This window comes from Clytia hemisphaerica, unplaced genomic scaffold (genome assembly GCF_902728285.1).
Source record: "Clytia hemisphaerica strain Z4C2 unplaced genomic scaffold, Clytia hemisphaerica genome assembly, whole genome shotgun sequence".
Classification (NCBI taxonomy): domain Eukaryota; kingdom Metazoa; phylum Cnidaria; class Hydrozoa; order Leptothecata; family Clytiidae; genus Clytia; species Clytia hemisphaerica.
The window spans coordinates 85659-109224 of record NW_027103409.1 but is presented as its reverse complement, the minus strand read 5'-3'; the positions used below and the strand labels follow the sequence as shown (position 1 = coordinate 109224).

General features: G+C 36.0%; 1 long non-coding RNA gene across 1 annotated transcript; it reads left to right on the top strand.

Moving 5' to 3' along the window:
* Positions 1–21808: 21808 nt before the first annotated feature.
* LOC136797417 (uncharacterized) lies at positions 21809–22718 on the top strand. The gene is made up of 3 exons (XR_010845247.1): positions 21809–21828; positions 22198–22259; positions 22610–22718. It is a non-coding gene; the product is annotated as an uncharacterized lncRNA (long non-coding RNA).
* Positions 22719–23566: the final 848 nt, after the last annotated feature.

The window sequence follows — 23566 nt, the reverse complement described above, 5'->3', positions numbered from 1 at the left end:
TATTACAAATCTGCGCAGGTATTACAAATCTGCGCAGAAAGTATTACAAATCTGCGCAGGTATTACAAATCTGCGCAAGTATTACAAATCTGCGCACAACACCGTATCAAGATCTATTCTCGAAGCGCGCACTAGCGGCCAGTGAGCCGGAATACAAAGTGAGTTGTCAGAAGGATTATGTAAAACGACTTCCAAAACGTTCACGTTTAGTTCATGGGTGATCGGATTAACTAAGGTCAGTTCATACGTTTCCGACTCGATCGCTTCTAAAAAGTACTCATGCCCATTTGAGGCCTTTTCGGGATTTAAAAGTTGGCAAACAGCTATGGACTTCGGTGGAATTGTTAGGTTCTTACCTATGGTCAAGACAGGTTTGCTAGAATCGTCCTCTACGTTTTCGTTCTCTACAGAAGGAATACAAGTGTTGACCATAGGGAGGCACAGCTTATTGTCTAAAATCAATTCTCCTTCGACTAAATTAATTACTGCCTTGTTTGCGGACAAAAAATCTTGACCGAGTATAACGTTAAAGCTACTCGGTAGGATTAAAAATTTATGTGTTAGTACTACATTGTCAAACTGCATAGGAAGCGTCAATTCGCCCGCAAATGTTTGAACGGAATGAAAAGAAGGCATTTGTTTAGGATAATTAATGGGGCAGACGTTGGCAAGAAAATCTTTATCGATGCATGACACTGTCGCACCAGTGTCAATAAGGAATTTACAGTTCATGTTGAATACTTTTCCATTTACGTACACTAAAGGGCTAGGTCCCCCAACATTAACTTTCGGCTTCAAAATTGGGGTCCCTTTAGGCTGGGGTATCTTAGGTATTTTCTTCTTTGAGGCTACCACATTGACTCAGGGATTGATGTAAGTTAGTTTGCCGAACCGAACGGACTGATTACCCTTTTGGTATATATAGTATTCTGGTTGATTAACAGGGAAACTGCTGGGGTTTATTGGGCCCTTGTCTCGTAGTGAAAAAGATCTCATCTTTGAGTTCCTAGGCTTAACAGTGTAAGAATTGGATTGATCAGGTCTCCCTTGGGAATTATGGGTCCGAAAATCACGCCCATGACCAAAATTTGGTCTCCTAGAACGGCAGTTTCTAGCTATATGACCTAGACGCCCACACGAAAAACATGTCAGTGAAGAGTTTCGAGGTTCTCTCGAAAGTTCTAGCTGGTCAACCCGTGCTCTTAATTGATTCAATTCGTTTATCTTGTCGTTTTGACGACCCTCTTCGCTTTCCATTAAAGTTTGAATCCTTGGAATCAAAGAGTTCAACTTGGCCTCTTTAGATCCCTTTAAAGTTTTCAAAACTGCGTACTTATTTTCAGCTAAGGCGCGTGCCTCTGCGTACGTGTCTGGATAGTGCAACATGACGTATTCTTTTAGATCGGGTTGAAGACCCTGAACAAAAATATTTTTCGCTTCCTTATCCGACAACTCAAGCTTACGGGCCTCGTTCTGGATGGAAAGGGAGTATGTTTCCAGTGACTCCGCCTTTGTCATTTTCCTGCCGTGTAATTGGGCGATTTTTAACATTTCCAGTTTTTTGGATAATATTTTTCTTTGAAAATATCTTTTATCTTTTTAAAAGTATCGATTTCTCCGGGTTGAAGAGTTCCGAAGAAAAACAGAGCGTTTTCCTCGAGGCAAGAAGGAAACACTAAAAGTTTATCGTCATCAGTAAGACTATAGTACTTTGCGTATTGATCAAAATAATTGAACAAATCTGTGACAAAGGGTTCCTCGTACCCTTAAACTTCGGTTGACGCATGGCCGGTTTGGTCTTTTGACCCGCAATAGTTTTCATCAAATCTTGCAAGGCCCTGTCTTGGCGAGAACTATTGTCTGCCAGCTGCATCGTGATTCGACGAAGCATCTCGTCGGATGCAGGCTCTTCTTCGAACGACATCGATATAATCCAAGATGGCGGAACAATGCAAAGATATATTGAAACTGATTGAATCTAACAAAGAAGGACCAGCAACTACATTCTTTTCGAACATTGTCAAACTCTATCAAACACCAAGAGATATTTTCACAGAAATTTTTGCCACACTCGAGCTCAATCATATGAAAACTCTCAGAGATCAATTATTTTTTCTTCTGATGGACAAAATCGGAGAAGAAGCAATGATTGAGAACGGCTTTAACATTTTCACCACTTCAACCGAAGACGAACCAAAGACGAACCACCTCAAGAAACGAACGAGCAACATCAACTTGGCAACAGATATCTTTCTAATTGGGAAAGGCATCATCGAAGGTCACGTATCGAACAGACTTGCTAGCGAGATCCTGAAACCATCTTCTGTTGGCAAAGACAAAGCTGAAGGCACGCCATTGATCCAAAATAACATGAAACATCTCATAGAAACACTACAAAAAGTATTAGAAACGAATCAATCAATTTTAAAGGAGAATAGAGAATTGAAAGTGGAGATTAGCAATCTTCATAAGAAATTTGATGAACAAAAGTTGAACTTTAACGACATTATTAACAATCTAACAAAAAACATCACATCCACAAAACCTCTCCATCATACCACATTTGATTGACACCGGCACGCCACCTATCCAAGCTCAACAGATGAATCAACTACCACCTCCACATCAAAATCACGAAAGTATCACCCCCCAAAACAAATCACAAGGCAAGAAAACCCAAACAGATGAACCTATCTTCTGAGGAAGAGCCCTTCCTAGAGAGAATATTACTGGACATTCGAAACCAATCTCATTATTTGTCGCAGGCTTCGATCCTACCCTCACGACAGAGGATATTAAACAAATCATCGAAACAGATATATCAATTCCAGTCTTTAGAATCAGATCGATTAAAATAAATGAACGCAATCAATCGGTTCAAGTAGATATTGACAGGAGTAATGAAGAAAAAACATACAAACCCAATACTTGGTACCAGGGGCTCATCATCAGACCGTATCGTCCCAAGAAAAATCGTTACAACAACAGAAAAAACAACAATGACTATCCCAATGACAAAGTGAACCAAAACCACCAAAATCAATATAACAACAGAGACCAACATGCCAATCGATACTACCAGAACAACCAAAACCATCGTGACAATCACCATTACCGTGACCAGTGGCAACATCATGACAACCAATATCATAATGACAATCGAAATCACCTAGACAACCGGAATCACCAGGACAACCAATATCACCAGGAACAGCAACAACCCATCCATAATCGTAGAAACAATAGGCAATATAGAGACATTAATAATGAAGAGGAACCATGGGGCTATTAAACAAGACAAAAATTATTACCCTGAACTGCAACGGCTTCAAATCTAACTGTACATATATCTCAAAAATCATAAAGAACTCAGACTGCATTTTTCTAACAGAAACCTGGCTACTAAAATCAGAAGAACACTTCCTACAAGATTTTGAACATGAATTTCATATCACTACCGTTCCAGCCAACAAACACACAACAGGCAGACCGTTTGGAGGAACAGTATTATTGCTGAATAAACACAAATTCTTCATGACCGACATAATATTACAGGGGTCAAATTCCTCAACTGTCAGAACACATCTGTTCGATAGCTCTCTCATCATCTCTGGTGTGTACATGCCTACCTCCAACACCACAGACTTTACTGATGTTTACAAGACTCAACTATCTATCTTAACCAGGATTCATAAACAGTTTACGTCATCATCAGAGTCAATAATCCTAGGCGACTTCCAATGCTTCCCATACACCCCTTCTACAACAAGAACCGCAAAATGCAATATACTCTCAAAATTTCTAACTGACTTTATAAATGAAATGAACTTAACTCCAATTGATATCACTAAAGGTAATGGACCACTTTACACCTACCAACACCCAACACTATCGAACAATTCATATATCGACCACATTCTAGTTTCTGAGGATCTTGAACCGCTGACGTTTGATACCACAGTTATAGAGCCAGAATACCTAAACACCAGCGACCATCTACCAGTCACCACCACTTTATACACGCCAGTCAGTAATCCACCCCAACAACCCACATCCGAGACACCAACCCTTTCCCAAGTACCAAATTACCTATGGAAAAATGATAAATTTATTAACATCTACAAACAAAAAGTGTCATCAATACTAAATATATCCCAAAACAATGATGGGGACGCCATCGTCAACTCTTTATTTGATTCACTTAAACGTGCAGCCAGCGAAAGTATGTTGATAATCGATGAAAATCTTCGAACAGTCGCTCCAAAAAGTTGGTGGAATCAAGATCTATCCAAATCACGGAAAATGCTGAATCAAATGTTCAATGCCTGGAGAGACGTTGGTTTTCTTAAGGACTCTGAGTGTATTCAATACAATAGATATCTCTTTGCAAGAAAGAGATTCCGGTACCTAGTCAAGTACTACAAAAATCAATCCTTAGTGCAATACTCTGTGAACATCGACAAACTCAAAAAGCTGAACCCAAAAAGTTACTGGAAGAAAATAAGAATTCACAAATCATCTGACCAAAAGCTTTTCACTGTTAACAACAAGACTTCAAAAGAGGAAATCACAACGGAATTCCCAAACCACTTCCACTCAGTCTTAAATGAACCAAGAATACCACACATCGACAACCAGTTCACCAACAATGAACTCCGTGAGAAACTTCAACAACTACCATTAAGTGAAGATTTCTACATAACTGAAACAGAGGTACAAACAGCCATTAACAAACTAAACAGAGACAAAGCAAAAGTCCCATACCTTCTAAAAGCAGAACACTTTATTCATGCTTCCAGCCCTACCTTCATCAAAATATTAACATCTATCATAAACAATATCTTCAAGGACGAAACTCCTCAAGCACTCAGTGTATCAGTAATGATTCCATTAGTCAAATCATATAACAAATCTTTAAAAGACCCTAACAATTACAGAGGGATTAGTCTTATTCCCATCCTCACGAAGATCATCGAAAACATTATCTTACTCAAATGCCCATCACTGAAATCGTCTTCACCATCACAATTTGGCTTCACCAACAAATCATCTACGACCCATGCTGAATTCTTGATCCAAGATACCATAAACTTTTACAATAAAAACCATTCACCAGTATACGTATGTAGTCTAGATGCTACCAAAGCTTTTGACAGCCGCAACTGGCTTAAACTTTTCGAAAAACTTGATGACAAAGGAGCAGTTCCAAAATCAGTTCTTAAGTTCTTAATAGACTCTTATCTTAAGAGCACTTCATCCGTCGTCTACGGTGACAACAAATCCAATCCATTCCACATGACCCAGGGAGTGAAACAAGGATCAATACTGTCACCCTACCTTTACAGTGTCTACACCAAAGACCTTATTGATGAACTTCTCGATCTTAACGTTGGATGTCGATTACCCGACGGAACTAATACGTCAATTGTAGCATTTGCAGACGACTTAATTCTAATGAGTCCCACCCTAAGCGGTTTGCAACTTCTTCTCGATAATTGCGTGTCTTTCGGCCAGAAGCACAACCTCAAGTTTAACGAACTAAAGACTCAATTTCTTGTATCTGGAAAAGACACCCTTGAGTTCCCAATTCTGCAACTAGATGGTAACCTGGTTCTACCTCAAACAACGCTTGCATCCATCTTGGATTCTTATGGACAAAATCTCCACACAACGGTATTCTCAACTTACAGCAACATGACTACCGTCTTCGCGAGATGTGGGCTGTCACTTCATCACTAATCTCCGATGGCGTCCGTAAACTCCACCTAAATCAAATCATCTCACTATTTAAAAGTCTGGTAGTACCGAAGCTACTCTATGGTGTTGAACTCATACATCTTTCAGATTCCACAAGGATCTTTCTGGACAGACAGGCCAGATGTGCATTGAAGTCAATGTTGGATGTATCGAAATTCTCCAAAAATCTTATTGATAAACTTTACAACATATCGCAAATTTCATCACTCCTTGACAGCAAAAGGCTCTCTTTACTAAATGAACTAGTAGTCAACGCTAACACTCGACAGTATGTGCTCCATGTCTTGACTCTCAACGAAAAAGACAGATCATTCTCCTTCATCACAGAAATAAATAAAACTTGCATTGACTACAACATTGACATACTTGATTGTACTCTTAACCGGAAATTGATTAAAATCAATAATCTAGATTTAACTGATGACGTACTCCAACTACGTGATTGCATTGATAACTGGCATATTTATGAATATAGAAATAGGTTCAGGGAGATCCTTGAGTCGTCAATCATTCGCTGATGTTCCCACCTTTAACATCTCATGCCTTTTTTTTCCACCCTGAGCATAGCAAATGATAACACTCAAAGTTCTCCATAACCTACCTGATAGTATATTAAAAATTGATATAAGAAAATATGAATTTATTGCAAAACACTATATCCTAGTGCATATAGAATACACTTTTTCTCACAACATGCCAACATTTGTCTCTATTATCTTACGCCCTAGGGCGTCGAGAGTGAAGAGGGTTTAGTCGCTACGCCCTCTTAGTTTCCACCAAGATCACTTTACTTCCAATCCTCTTAGTGCTGGGTACTGGCTATCAGGCTGTTTATACATTTAGATATCATGGGGATATAGCTTATTTTTAACGTGTATATACGTGTTAAAAAAACGAAAACATTTTTTATTATATCTATTTCTTTCCTAGGTACTATCATCGAGCTTTGATTTCTCTGTGTTTTTATCTTTTCTTAACTCAGGGAATCGCCACTTTCAAGTTCTCTAGATAGGTATTTTCACCACCGAGTTCATCCCCTCGAAGGCGATTCCATCTTTGCAGTCGCGGGTTATTGGGAGGAGCGATCATTCCCTTGGTCAGACTACTTTTCCATACGGATAGGCCCCGTAGCGGAAACACAGTCTGCCCCGGGGAATCATCGTATTTCTCGTAACCCATTTGAGCAAGCCCTACATAATTCTTCCCCGCTTACCTATTTTCCAGAGAAAACTAGTTTTGTTTTTTTTATGTTCATTATAATATATTTCATCAAAACAAAAGTTGTAACGTGTTTTTTTAGATATACCGGTTTACTGGTGATTAAAGAGAAGGAAAAAAAAAAAAGAAAAAAAGAAATTAGTACGGAAGATGAATGTCTAGTTTGGGTGCTTTTATTAAAATTTTCCTGGGTCTCAAATGAATGAACAGGACAGCGCCCAGGGGCTGAACTGTTGCGCGTAGCGGTCCTACAACTGCACTTAAGGCTGTTATTTGCTTGAATCTTGGCGGTTTATTAGTTTCTATTTAAAAAAATTTTGTTTCGTTTCAATCAATTATAAGTAAATTAGTTTTCTCTACCGGAAATAGTTTTCTCAATGACTATCTTGTTAGCGAAATAATTGCTCAACGAAAGAACAACTTAATTGCTTCTTACTTATATACAAGGATTATATGGTGAGCTGTATATACACGCGCGCTAATAAATTCAAATAATAACAAAAATATACTTACGACGTAAGCATCCTTACGTTCACTTTGACGGCTGGGTTCACAACAGTGTCGCTAACTTCTTCTTTGTAATTTATAACATCCTCTTTAACATCAATACACTAATTTTCTTCTTTGTAATTTATAATATCCTCTTTAACCCTATTTCATTTTTCTGTAAACTAAACGCTGTCTGCGGGTATTTTCATCGGGACGTCATATGTTTTGATTTTTTTTTTTTCGTACCATCGATTAACTTATATTCTTAATTTCAACTCATAATAATTTGACAGCATTTAGTTCTATGAATTATCTATTAAAATAGGTTATACTCTATTCATGTCTCTTTCAATCTCCGTCTTTCATCGTTTAAGTTGCAGCTTTTATAGCTGTTAACAGAATGTCGTTAGTTTTAAATTTGGTAACAGATATTGGCCTTGGGCCGTATGAATCTCATTTGTATGTTTGTTGCGGTTTGATCGTCGATCGTTATGTAAGATATAATTTCAGCATGTTTCAACATTTGCGTAGGTTTAATCATCGATCGTTATGAGATATTGGTCTTGGTTGAGCCACTTTCTGATGGGGTGGCCAGCTGGCTTTAAGCTCCAGCTGACAGTATCATGCCAAGTGTACTGTGCATCAAAACCCTGGTAATCTTTCGTGGTTCACCCGGTAGGTCCTGTCACATCCAAATTGTTCTAATTCATATTTTTTCTAAATTCAAACGAAGCTCTTATTTCAGTGAATGGCGAATTTGTTTATAAATCTGCAAAGATATAATGTGCAACATTTAAACAAGAAGATGCCTCGAGCCTAAGTATCGCCTCTTTTTGTTCTCTATTTTAGGATTGGGTAATTGGAATAACAAAATTGGTTACCGCACAGTTCACATGCAACCATTCAAAAAACGAAATCCCTTGGCATGGCGGTTAGTCAAGATTGATTAATGTGTATTTGACGAAGAAGATATATTCGACGTTGGTACTAGGGACAGCCATCCAGGGACCTCTTCTCCATTACATACAAGTGAACCATCGTCATCAATTACAGTACCACCTGTTGCAGCAACACCTACAGCTTCAGCCAGCGAGTCAGCAACGCAATCATCAGGTTTTCTTCAGGAAATGAAGAAAACCATTAAGGAAACAATCCAAGACAAATCACTTAAAAGAGTGAAAATTTCTATACAACTCTGCACATAGAAAAGAGCTATAATAAAAAGTAATACCTTGTTGCAAAGATAATCTTAAGCACATGATATTAAACTTACAAAAATAAGCAGAAATATTCAAAATGAAAATGCAAAATGAAGAAGAGAAATTTTTTTCTATTGGACTGAAAACTCTTGCGCTGAGCAAGCCTCATTATGTTCTACTTTCTTGAAAAAACTTTATTCCCCTTAGGAACGAACACTTTCTGGTTTTGAAAGAAAATGATTTGTTATTAAATCAATAGTACGATCCATTCCATAAGAATAAGAACAATTTCGACCCGTTTTTCTTGTTTTTAAATGAACAGAATGTACAATAGTTGAATATATTTGAATATATTCTGCTTTCATGAAACCTAGTTTATTCCCGATGAGATGGAACAATTTGACAATTTCTAGAGAATAAATTCTCATATAACCAATAGAAGGATTTTATTTCTAGAAATGAGAACAATGTATATCCATCTTTTTTTTCCTAAGAACAAAATGTAAGCGTAAAAAATTCAACATATTCTTATATTCTCTTCTCTTTAAATCTTGATTGTTCTTAAAGGTAAGAACAATTTCTGATTTATAAAGAGATTGGTTTGTTATTTAATAAATGATTGAACGGATAATAACAATTCCGATCATTCTTTCCTCAACGCGTTCATCTAAAATTATATGGACGTTGTAAAGTATATTTTACCTAGTTTATACCCGATGAGAAAGAATAACTTCGCATTTCTAAAGAGACTGATTTCTTATGGAATCAAAAGAATGATTCATTCTCTAAAAATGAGAAGAATTACTATCCCCTTTCTTAATTTTAAGAACAAAATGTACAGGAAGATTATTCAATGTGTTCTTATATTCTATATACTTTAAGTCTAGTTTTTTACCTAAAATTTAAGAACGATTGGATGAAAGATTCATTCCGTAACAGGGTGTGATAATCGTTTATTGCAACGACTCTTGTTAATTTCGCCCTAGTGAAAGTATTACGATTGGCACGGTAGGGGGGGGTTTGCAGGGGTTGGAAATACCGTTTTGCCGAAAATTGTAAAAAATAGTAAAACCGTCGCACTGGTTTGTACCGGTTCAAATATCGGCATAATGACAAAAATTAAGGCCAAATACCGTCACCGTCTGATTCTAAATTACCGTTTTCCCGGCTTTTTTTCGTCAAATCCCGTAATACCGTACTAAAAAAGGACCAATCCCATCACACCGTAAAAGTACAACCCCCCCCCATGGTATGGTGAAATCGGAAAAAAAATTAGAAAACGAAAGTACTTGATACGGTGGACGAATTCACTAAATTTAATTTACAAATTACACGCTCTTATAACCACCGACGATTTTCGCGGGTTTTCTTTGGATTACGTCATATATCTTTGTGTCTTTAGCTTCGCAGTTTTGATTTTTTCTATATTTTTTTATAAGCATATACTTTATAAGAATCTCTCTCTAAGAAACTGTTGATTGTTGGTAATTAGTTCTTACGAAGTAAACAAGGGATGGCGCACAATATGAGCTTATTTATTTTTCTTATGGGTTTAATTGAGGAATCCTTCCAGTGTAAATGCGCCCTCTGTTTCCTATATTTTTCTCCATTCATTTGTGATTGAAATTGCAAAACCTTTGTTTATGACTCCTTAATAAAATCTTTTGTTTTAAAGACTGATTCCTAGCCTGGATATCGAAGCTCAAAATTTTAGAAAAAACAAAAATTATCTCAACATACAAAGTTCTAAAATTATAGAGCTTGGTCTCCCTAGAGAATGAAAGTGAAAACCCATGTTTCCTAGCCAACCCAGGGCAGCAAAACAGAAATTAATAAAAAGCAGTCTTACAAGATCTAAAACTATTTAAAACATCCAAAGATTACACCAAAGTCCATAAAAAAGTTTGCATGCATTATCATGACCAACCATGTTTTCTTGGAAAATGAACTTGCCTCTGTTTTCTTCTTTTTCATGTTTTCATGTAACAGGATGGCCTATCTTCACTACCAACTGGAGGACTATCCTATTTTTGCTTTAGAATAGCTTCGCGCTGTGTAGATTAGCCCTTACGGCTTTAGCGAAGTGAGCGCAAGCAAGCGGAGTGCATTCTCTTAAAGAGAATGCAAATGGCTCTAGGGAGACCAGGCTGTAAACCAGAACATAAAAATATCCGTAATATAGGTACTAAAAATTTCGCGGTTCCTCGATTATGAAAAATTTCGCAGTAATTTAATTTCGTGGATTTTGTAGATTTTCGCGGTCAAGTTCCCGCGAAAATTTCTTCTCTTAAGGTAATAACATAATACAAAATCATTTTAAAAGAAACAATAAAGAATTTGTCCCAAGTAAAAGTTACCTTTCCTTTTTTAGGTAGAATTTACGAATGCAAGTGTCCAAAGTGTCCCGTTTATATTCGCGACAAGCTAAATCGTCATATGGAGCTTGAACACAACAAAGGTAATGTGCCATTTTATAAACTTTTTACGAGACAACCAAATCTTCGCAGGCTTAAGTCGTCACGGCCTTCATTTATTTGAGTATCAGATAAACCCTATAAAGCAACGAAAGATTGACGTTCGCCGTGAGAAGGTTCGTAATTTATTACTTACACGGCATTTTATCAAATATGGCAGAAGCAAACATGTCCAAAGAATAATGAAATTGACTAAATCGAAAGAGTTCATTCAGAAGGGCAAGGCCATTCAATTCAGGAATCATTTGAAAACAACCTTGGTGATACAGAATGGTCTTTGTCCTTCAAATATCATTGATATGACAATCAAGGACATTGAAGAAGCGGCGGGAGTGAACGGTTACGAGGGTCACAAAGTTGGGACCAATTCAAATTATAAAACGTCAACGATATATGGTGAAAAATTTTTCGTTAATTCCGATAAAACGTTTGAAGAAATCAAATTTTACATCAAAGAACTTCGTCAAAAAATTAACTGCAAAAAATCAACAAAACTATTTCTTCCAAATTCTGAAAAGAAACAGCTGTCTTCAACCAACGTTTCGTCATCGCTTTCAACGGCCTTCAAGTGCGCAAAGGTTCTGGCCCTGCAAGAGAAACAACACGTATGTTGTACAAGGATCCGATGTGGAATCGCAACGTACGCTTGCAATGAAGGCGGCATGGAAATGTCTTACTTTGTCAAGCATTTCATGAAGAATGGCGAGGAGAATACTGGTCTTCATTATGATTAGCTGTCAAATCGAAGGTAAGAATATTGATGGATTTTTTTATCTCCATTAGAGAAATATATTTTAACACATATGTTATTTTTTTCACTGTACTTAAGGTCTAGAAAACTCTGTACAAAATCATTTTCTGTTACAACACGGTTTACAATTCGCTGGTACTTGCTTCTTTGATCTGGACTTAAGAAGTCGTTCCCAAAATTTACAACACCTGAAATTTCAATCGCTTCATCAAGTTTTTCTTCGTTTAGTGGATTTCATATAAATAAAAAATTAATTTTATTATTTTTGAACGTCTCTACTACCAAACCTCTACAGATTGCTACAAGTTTACATTTCTTAAATTCAATTATCATGTTTTTCTTTTGTTAAATTTTATTTGATTTGATATTTTTTCAAAAGTTGCAATATGCATTATAAAATCTTCGCAGTTTTGAATTTGATGGACCAATTTCCTTTTTCATTTCTTTCATAAAAATGCTTCCATTTTCGTGACTTTTTGTCAAAACTGAGAAGTAAAAGTTATTCCTGGAATGTTTGATTTTTCTTGTGTTATTTTCTTTTCTAGTATTTTTATTTTCTCAAAAACAAAATTGAAAAAGTTGTTTTTGCTAGCTAGAAATATTTTACTTTTTACTAGTATTTTTCATTTTAGAATTATGGTTTTACTAGAATTCTCGCTTTTGCTTCCAATATACACGCTTATTTGTAAGAATACCATCTAGGTTGAGTACACAGAATTTGATAAGAATACAGTTATTTTATGTTTGGTTAATTGGGAAAACTATTTCCTTTGATACACTTGAATTTTAAACTTTTAGGCAGTAATGCAATTTTAGCTCAAATATTCGTTCAAAAGTCTCAATTTTAAGTCTAATCAAAGTTTATTTAAGTTTAATTAGAGTCTCATTTTTGCCTTTGCGCCCTTAAATTTTCATGCACCCTAAATTTTCACGTGCCCTAGAAATTTTACGCCCCTTAACTTTTCTTCCACTTTCATATTTAGGAGCGAGTTGGCTATCTATCTGAAATTTGCTATATAGTCTGATTCTAATTTCGAAAATAATATTCAATTCCATTTGAATATCTGAAGAATGTAGAGGCGCCTTTGAAAGTTTTCAAAACATAGCAAATTTAGAAAAATAACGGATCTGCACTCTATTGTTAAATTTTATATTTGTCATGGGTACTAATCAGGGGATGAGGATTTTAAAAAATATCATATTTTAGGCTAACAAGTGATACTTTTATGGACCTACCTGGTTATGCATTTAACACATATATAATTGATATGTACATAAGCGTGACCATTAAACAATCATTCAGAACACAAATAGTGACGATCTATCAAAATTAGTCGTTTGTTTCTTATAAAAAAACACGTTTAGAAACCAAAATTTCATGCTCTTGAAATATTCTTTTATATTCAAGACATCTCTTTTTAGATGAAATTTACCCCAAATTTTTTTTCCAAGAATCGAGCTCCGTCACAGTCGAGGGTTTATAGTTATGCATCTTTGTGCAAAAAATCATAAAGAATAAAAGAGCCAATCTCGAGAAAAGCTAATACCTAAGTAATTGATAGTGTGCTTATAAAAAAATATCGAATTTGGCCAGCTTTTAACAATAAAAACATGTCTAAACACATATATTCTTTAAAAGTAAGCCCTCCTGAGCAAAAATCTCATAAAAAAATTGAGTAATTTGACTAAGAACATTGATGTATGCTTATTAATAGTGATTCTTATAGATAAACATGCGTTTTTTGAGCCAATAAAATTTTTTTGCAAAAATTCGCTTAAGCCATCTTTTACCTACGATGGTACCCTACTTTCATGCAAAAAATCAGAAAAAATTAACGATCCAATTTTTCACAAAGTCCAAAAAACTTATTTTTTAGCCGTTTTTTGGCCCAAATTTGCCCAAAATCTTTTTTGAAAATCGGGCTCCGTCGCATTCGAGGGTTTATAGTTATGCATCTTTGTTCAAGAAATCGTAAAGAATGAAAGAGCCGATCTCGAGAAAAGCTAATACCTAAGTAATTGATAATGTGCTTATAAAAAAATATCGAATTTGGTCAGTTATTTTATAAAAACACGCCAAGCAACCAAAATTTCATGTCGAAACACATATTCTTTAAAAGTAAGCCCTCCTGAGCAAAAATCTCATAAAAAAATTGAGTAATTTGACTAAGAACATTGATGTATGCTTATTAATAGTGATTCTTATAGATAAACATGCGTTTTTTGAGCCAATAAATTTTTTTTGCAAAAATTCGCTTAAGCCATCTTTTACCTACGATGGTACCCTACTTTCATGCAAAAAATCAGAAAAAATTAACGACCTAATTTCTCACAAAGTCCAAAAAACCCGTTTTTTAGCCGTTCTTTGGCCCAAATTTGCCCAAAAAAATTTATTTTTGAAAATCGGGCTCCGTCACATTCGAGGGTTTATAGTTATGCATCTTTGTGCAAAAAACCAGAAAAAACTAACGAGCCAATCATGAGGAAAGCTAATAACAAACGAACGAACGAACGAACAGACGAACGGACAAAGGTTAATTTATAGGACCTCCACCGGGGTAGGTCCAAAAATATTGAGGCGAATCTAAAACATATCTCCCAGAAAATTTTATTATACATCGGTAGCGAAAATCTAAACGCTGTGGAAAAAGGCTTCAGACACGTAGGGGTATTATTATATAGATTTTTTCCTAAAGCGTGCAATTAAAGTCAGTCACACCTAAGGAAAGTATGGCAGCCATTATTGGGGCCCCCCCAGCGGTTTGCGTGAATGCGTGAATGGGCTTTTTTGGTTGCGTGAATGCGTGAAAATCGAAAAAAAATTGCGTGAATGCGTGAATTGAAAAAACTTGCGTGAACGTGAAAATCCATATTTCTATTGCGTGAATGCGTGAATCTGCCCTGTTTTTTGCGTGAACGCGTGATATTTTTCTTTTCACAGTTTCTAGAAAACCCCAAGGTGCGCACCTATCCCGAATTCAAGGGATGCCAGGTGAAGGTGCACAAACAAATCAGCAACTTTCAAATTCTCTATTTTATATAGAGATTGCTATTTCTAGCAATCTAGACACCTTAAATTTCCAGATTTTTTCGCTCGGGCCAAACATGTATTGGCCCTCGAATCTTAAATAACTCCTTAGTCACTATGTTTTCGGCCCCTCCACGTTAGGAAATTAATTCGCGAGCCCTGATTAAAACCTTTCTTTTTAAATTTTTTTTTGATCGCTTTGCTCGCAACAAATGTTCATTCTTTTACCTTATTTTACAAGCTATCAAGCGATCGTACCTTGCCTCTAACGAATTTATACTACATTCTTTTTCAATGGTGTTAAAGAGAGCATTTTTAGCCAAACGCGAGTGACAAAAATGCAAAATTTCCTCTCTGCGTAAACCATGGTTGCGCCTCCTTACCCCTGAGCTAAGCATCATGGTGTCATCCTCGAGTTTGTTTGACCTATTTTTGATAATGTTTAAGCTCAACCTCGTTCCCTGCGCATTATCAGCTTTTTGATGCTTACTGATAGTGCTAGATAATATTCTCTGGCGTCAATCAGTAACGTAAATAAAGCCTGAGATACACGGGGACGAGGTTGGTTTAAGCTATTTTATGTACAAAAATTCGCCTGCGGCGCATATCTTTTCACTTACTATCGCGATACGTTAACTGCAGAGGCTTCACCTTTTCCAAACGATCGTGACAAGTTAGAAGAATCAAATATTTTGCGTGATGGCATGTAATTAAAGTTGAAAATTTACGTAACGCTTTCTATTTGCGGGCATCTTATGACGCTACCAAAAACACAGTGTTTTATAGTCAGGTCTACAGGAAAAAATCACTACTGAGTTAAGTTTTTCTCAAGTGCATGACCAGATCCGGTCGAATAATATCTCGAGTACAGCCTTGTCATACTTTTTTATGCAAATCGAACGTTTTACTCCTTAATGGTGGAAATTACGTAAATTACGTAAATTAGCGAAATGTGCAAGACCTCTATTTTTGACATTTTCCCCGATTTTTTCCGAAAATTTCCCCGATTTCCCAAAAAATGGGGTTTGCGTGAATTTCGAGAAAAACTTGCGTGAATGCGTGAATTGCGAAAATTTTTTGCGTGAATGCGTGAAATTTGGGTCCGCTGGGGGGGCCTCATTATTAGTTTTTAAAATCAAAAGATCATTTTATTACTTTTATAAAGTAATACAAGAATGAAAACTATTTGAATATACCACGTACGTTATAAACAAATGTGAAGCCAAAATGAAAGATATTCACGTTTCTACACTCGAAATACATAAAATGGATGGATTATAATTACATTATGGAAATTTCAACAGTAAGATGAAAACCCCCCCGTTATATTTTGAAATAAAGTTTATCAGAGATATGTCCCGGAAAAATTTCGCATTTTTTCAGGCGATATGTGTTTGAAAGTCCGTGAATACAAAACACCAAAAAATTCAGAAGTTAAAAATTGTCTTAGCCCGAGTAAGTATTTTGCAACAAATGAAAAAAGCTGAAAATTTTCAACTATACGACTGACAGAAGAATTTTGGGTATTTGATATTACCACCATTTTGACTGTCTAGCCAGTCTAAAAATTAGACAGAAATCAGAAGATAACAAAAATGCAGCTACTGGAGTTACTCCATTACAAATAAGTAAACTAAGAGATATAAATCAAGATTTACAAATCAAACACCCATGATTCGTTTCAGTTCTTCAAAATCAATGTCGAGTTCGCTTGTCAAATACACAAAATTTAAAGTCTTTACGTTTGACCAAGGTTGACTTTTTACGTGGCAAGTTTTATTCAAGCAGTAGTAAAATTTTCGCGAAGGAACACTAGAATTACCGTTAAAGCGTTGACGGCGAGTCATTTTGCTTTGATAGCTATTTCTTTTTTGCAAGATGGGTTTGAGCATCTTGCACTCCTTTTTTCTTTAAAATGAGCGGTAAAATCTTGTATGTCATTGAAGTTAGGATATTGACGTAGCAGTGTTTTGAAATCTACCTTAGGTAAACTTTGTTTTTGGAGTTTAAAGGCAGGGTCGATTTCCTTTTCCATTAATACTTTGACCTCTTCATCCAGGATATACCTAGCATTCAGGGTTTGATTAACTCCTTCCAATAACTTCATGCAAACAAATATCATATGTTAAAAAAACACGGTTACCATTCTTTTTGAAGTCACCACAAGAACAAGATGGGACCGAAGTGATGGTAGCATCGTAGCTTGCTCTGGATTGTTCACTATTGGCGAGGACAAAGGAGCGCGACAAAGCTCCTGCTTCTGAGCAAGAATGTTGCAGAATTCGCTGCAGTGGTTCTCTTCTGGAACATTTTTTCACTCACCATTTTCTTTCTTGTTGGCGCATAACTTCCTGTGATATCTAATGCTGGTCTCTTTCTTGACACGCTTGATGTACTGGCTTGTCCATCAACTCCAAAGTCGACCAAATCTTTTGCTGAACAGCTACCTGCGGCTTTTCTTCTTTCGCTTCTTGTTTTCTGTTTAGTTTGAATATCTGGACCGCATCCTTTACCCTTTGCAACGTTTTGGATTTCTTCAATTTGGGCGTCCATCAAAAGTGAATCTCGGGTGTCAAATTCAGCTTGAAAAAGTCGAAGACCACATTCACTGCAGTTAACCCAACTTGCGTGAATAAGTTCAGCGCTGTTCGTTCTTGGGTGAAGCTGCCCAGTGAATGCATTTAATATGTTATGTCTGTTATCGTGCCACCACATCGAAGCCAATCTTTTAAACTCTCGCATTCTGCGTCAATGAACTCCTTCATTTTGTTGTAGGCGGCAGTATATGCTTCAGGTGAACTGGACATCAGTAGCTCTTCTCCCAATATCTGTAAAAAAGATAAAAACCAGTGTTTTAATTATTTTATCACGTTTATCTTAATCGTTTTTTTTTTTCCGAAGTGTGCAGAATTCCAGGAAGGTGGTAAGCCACACATGAATAGCTACCGCCTTTCTTCTAATTTAATGTGACGGAAAAATAATTATAATGAAGAGTTCATAATAAAAATAAGAAAAGTAATAGGAGGTGAAAAGTCCAACTTACTTAAGAAACATGTACCACAAAAAAATCTTTAATTAATGCTACGAGCACGAAACCAATCTGTTCAAAAATTTAGGAATTGTAATAACGAGTAGACAAAAACCCCAAAAGGGTCGTGAAAAATCGTCAGAAAGACCAGCAATAGTCTATTGAATTTATTCAGCATGTGCTCTGAACAATAGACTCGAAATTGCAAGCAATTTGGATGTCCCGATTAAAACTCGTACCTAAATGTCACACACCCTGGTTTTGTTCAACTAAAGTTACGTCAATATTTCGTAAATTGACACTTTTTCAAACCACCAACTGATTAATGCTTGAAAAGCAAGAAAATTTGATAATCGAGAAAAAAAAATTCAACTGTCCAAAAATGTTTGTTCTTTTTCATCTTTGAAACTCGATTTGCGTTTATTGAGTGATTGGTGGAAATGGAATTCGCATCCCTTTATCGTATCCTTCACCTCCTCCACATAAACGAATTGGAGTCCATTGAAATTCGCTGTGGCATTGTCATTGACCCAGCCGATCGGCATGAATTTCAGCTCGGTTCCATTCGCTTCTTTAAAGGCTCTGTTGAACGCTGACCAAAATCGACCAATGTTTTCAGAGTCCTCACTTTTGCTCTCCATCGTAGCTAAGGAGACCTGTTTCTGGAGAAGAATGGTATGTACTGGCAGTCAACGTTGTGAATCGTTTGCATCTTTTTCCTTCCCGTCAAAGTAGCAATACTCCTCCGAAATTATCTCTTCTTCCTTTGTCATTTCTGATGCTATCTTCATCTTGTTCAAGGATGTTTTACAAACATATTGCCCTTTTTCATTGATTTCGTATATCAAGAATTTATCATTTTTGTCCGTATATTGTTTGTGATTTTTGACTTCATCATACGGATTTTCGGTGTTTGGCTGTAATTTATTTTATAATTTATTTTTTCGTTAAAAAATGTCTTTTTATCGCAAATTTGTCTTGCAGTTTTCTTCACTTTATCCCAGGGTTGTCTGTTTCGCATTGATGTTAGTATAAGGTTTCCCTGAATCGCCGATGGTTTAACTGATGGGTCTATTGAAAGAGCATCTCTGACAGCATGGAAAGGTCGTTCATACACTACATCAGCATACGTGTTTTCCACAGTGAAATATTGTGGCTTTGGTGTCGCTTTCATACGCAGTAAATTTTGTTGCTAGGCAATCAAAGGGATCTCCTAGTGCTCCACACAGAGTGCACGAGTTTTGCTTGTCAAAGTGTGATTGGTTTTGTTTTCCATACTTTTCGAAGAATCCGCAACCAGGAATTTATACCGTTGTAGCATGTACATAAGCCTCAGTTAGGAAGTCATATCGAAAATCGCATAATGAAAAATACACCAAATTAAAGTAAATATATTTTTGAAAAATTCTGTCTACGGAAAAAAATGATTGTATTGTGGATTATAATTTTAGGATGATTTTCTGGAAGCAATACGATCACAAAAGTGCATTTAGAGCTCTTGTGAAAGCTTCCTACGCCGCATTTGCGATATATCACTACTTTCGAATATTTTATATAAAGAAGTCGTTGTATTTTCTATACAGCTAATGCGATATAAACTCGCAGACAAAACTCGTATACCGCTATTGCGGTATTATGCATTGAGTTTAAGCCTGAAAGGCTAGAGGCGAATCTATAACCCTTCTCAGGCAAGAGAAATTGAAGCTACTGTTTTCCCATCCAAAACGCGCATGGAACGCGCCGTAATCATGACGACGGATTGTATCTGGTGATTCTTTTGTTTTGAAGGACCACATTTTTTGAAATCTAGCGAAAGATTTTAGTTTCAATTCGGCGTTTGTGTAAAAACTATGCGCAGGCGTTTTGGATGGGAAATAAGTGATTAAACAAAAATGGGAGGAAACAATCAAAAACATTTATGACGTTTCTCCCACTCTATCTATTTTCTTGGTGGACTGGTAATGTCACAAATTCTCACGTAGGGGACATTAACGACTTAGCCATGCAGTTACATCAACTGATTGACGAGCCAACTCACTTGAAGCCTGGGTGCTTTCCATCCTGTATAGATCTTATTTTTTCATCTTTGCGAACACCTATTTTAGAATCTGGGGTTTTACCTTCCCTCAATTCCCGTTGTCACCACCAGATACCTTTCTGTTGTTAGAATAAACTATCAAATTAATTTCCCTCCAGCTTATAAACGCAAAATTTGAGATTTACTGGGCAGTTACTATTCAAATTATTGCAGTGTGAATGAAACCGTGTTGCTATCATATGTCAAATGGAATCGAACGTGAATTTATTGCATACAAAACATAGGTTCAAATAAAAATAATTCTCTGTTTTAGTGACGAAGATTGTGATATCATTGTCAAAGAATTGGCACCAAAACATGTATCTTTTGATATTGGAAAATATATCGTAAGAAATAGCATCCTTTTCAATCTGCATAATAATTCCTAGAATCGCATGTCTTAAATGTTAGTTATCTTAAGAAATACATGTTTTTTTTATAAGAACATAAGGCTTTGATGGCCAAAATGCTAAGAACAAGTTAAGAAGATTTTAGGCTTCGTAGGGCCCTAATAAAACACCCAATTTCCTAGCAAAATTGACAAAAACACTCAAAAAATGGCAAAAATAAGAACATGTTAAGAACATTCAAAGGCTTCAAAAAATTTTGATGTTCTTATAAAAAAAATCGGGACTTACAAGTTACTTTTAGAAAATAAATATTCAAAATATTTTCCTAATTGAAAATTTTGTAATTACAGAATGCCGCAGAAAGATTGTGCAAAACAGATGCCTATCAGACATTTGTAAACAATTTTCAATTTGGTGAAAAAACAAAACTCCAAGAGCAAGAAGAAAATGAAGCATCGGAGACCCTTCAGACTTTTGAGATGCCAAATCTAAACAAGATTTTGGACGACACTTTTATTTCCAGAATTAGAGAAAATTACAAAGCAACATTTGATAGTGAGGTTTAAAAGTTGTTTATCAAGTTAAGGTGAGTTGAATGCTCAATCATTTGATCTTTATTTTCTAAAGTAAACGAAGTTCACAAAATGTTGATGAGGAATGAAATTTAATTGGGAAATACCATTAGTTTCGCAATTTAACAAATACACGACGGGGTGTGATTTTATTCAGAGCGCATTTAGAGAATACAAAGACGACCAACTCATTCAGGATCTTGAAAGGGCATCCTTGGATGAAACTTTATACAAAACACCTTTCATGACCCCGGAACTGAAGCTTATCACAAAATTATATTTTGAGTCTTTTGAAAAGAACAACGAGGATCGAAAATATTCTGCAATAGTCTTTTGCAGTTCATTGTCTCCTTACATCTGTACAATTTTCAGTCCATTTTCAATTTTTTGTATGCATTTTATTCAACACGTCTTTTATCTTATTTCTAGTCGACGAGTTACCCGAAGAATACATGAATGCAATTGACAATTTCGTACGAGACCATTTGGAGGAGAGAGTAGAAAGTTTCATCGCCTTGCATTCTCAAAAACTGATTCCTGAAGTTGTAGAAGGAACCTTTTCAAATTGGCGCATCGATGTTATGGAGAAGAAAATTGTTAAAGACACAGACTACGTTATCAAGCCACGAGATTTACTGTCAGTTACATATAATTATGCTAATGGAAATTTCTCTGAAAGCTGTATAGAACACATCGAAGAAAAACTCAAAGAAAATTTTCCATTGATTAGATCAAAATACTGTCTTGGAGTTCTCGTTCCAACTGTTTTGCGCTGGATCATTATTGCCACTCTTGACTTGTCATGCAAAAAGGCTGAATTTTATTTGCAAAATGGGAGAAAAGACAACAAGAAAGAAGCAGTGGACTCAGTTAGAGCGCAAGTCGGTAAGATTGATATCAAATTCCATATACGAGGGAGAATAATGTTTGTTGCTTATTTTTCTTTAATAAATTTTTAGCATGAGTGTTTAGGGGTATAAAAGTTAAATCATCTGAAATTACTAATTCTATATAGACAAAATTTCTTTGAATAGCTCATAAAACTGTCGAGGCCAAGAGCTTAAGGTACGAAAATCAATTAAGAAAAAAACCCTTGAATTACTCAATTTTAAGTGCATTAGACTACAAAAAATTGTAGAAGGACACTACAGATCGATAAAAGTAAAGAACCCATCATAAGTATATTAAAACTTCTAATAAATACCGGGAGCCTCGAAAAACAATTTATGGAAATAAATTCTATTGCATTTTCAGAAAATCGAAGAAAAGTACCTTCAAACGCAGCAACTTATGGAATGAATGCACAGACAGAGCAGGTAAAACCAAGGAAAACCCGATTGCTTCCCAACCAATCCTCCTTAGAGGTTCCCTACTAGAGATTATTGATTTTCTGGCTCATTATGGCTTACTATTGACATCCGCAACTTTTGCTTAGAAGTATCTTGGGGCTTGAAAAGTTTCAATCGATTGTGAATGGTTGCTTTGGTACTCTAAGACCATGTTCGCACGTGACGCTTCCGTTTCACTCCAAACGAAATGAAGCCATTCTATTGGTTACATTCAAGTATTACGTCACTTTTAACCAATAGAATGGCTTGATTTCGTTTCAGAGCGAAACGGAACCGTCATATGCCAACATGGTCTAAATATTCTTCGATTCTTTTAGGAGAGCGAAGAACCTTCTTCATACAATCGAACTCATCATTCAGCTGACAATCTACCACCTTCAGATGAAAATCAAACATCCTCGGACGAGGACGAATCAAACAAAGAGAATGAAAGAGTAAAATTACAAAGGTATGTTACAAAAATAATTTTAGATAAAATACAAAGTCTATCAGATATTTACGACAAAACAGTAGTAGTGCTCGGTATCGTGAACGTATGTTAAACGTATTTTACATATACCTTTTTAAGGTTTTCGGATACAGTCTTTGAGCTGAAATTCTAAGTTACTTCTGCTGGCAAATGACTTACTGACTCGACTAAAACATATTACTCAAAACGGAACATTGGCATGTGAAAACGGTAACAGTTACCGCAAATTTTAATAATACCATCGTTTTTTTATGTTTGAAAACCATGGCAGAGTAGCAAATCTCGACAATCCTACATATTAATTAATAAATAAACCAGCTGGAAGTTTAGCTCTTCTAAGTGATTACACATGCACTTTCTTGCTTAAATAACCGGGGACTTAATTTGGCGGGTGGCATTATTGGGTGGCAATATTTTCACGATTTTGTGACTTAACTGTCAAATCGTGCATTTTGGCAGTCAATATATTCTTTTAGTTTTCAAGAAAATTGATTAATAGTCAGCGTTAAGTACTTTTTGTCAATAATTTGATTTTGACAGTCAATAAAACTTGCTGACAGTCAATAAAAAGCATTGAACATTGGCCTAATCAATGTTTTTTGACCTAGTAGTGAATGGCTGTGTGTTTGAAAGTTTCATTGTCAAGTTTGAAAATCCAAAAGGGACAACCACCAATTAGATCATAATGAAAAATGACCAAAAGTCCAAAATAGATCAGTTTTACAGCATAAAATCATGAGAAACACACGTATTTGAATTCAGTATACAGTACAGTACAACGTACAACACACCATCAAACTTCTCA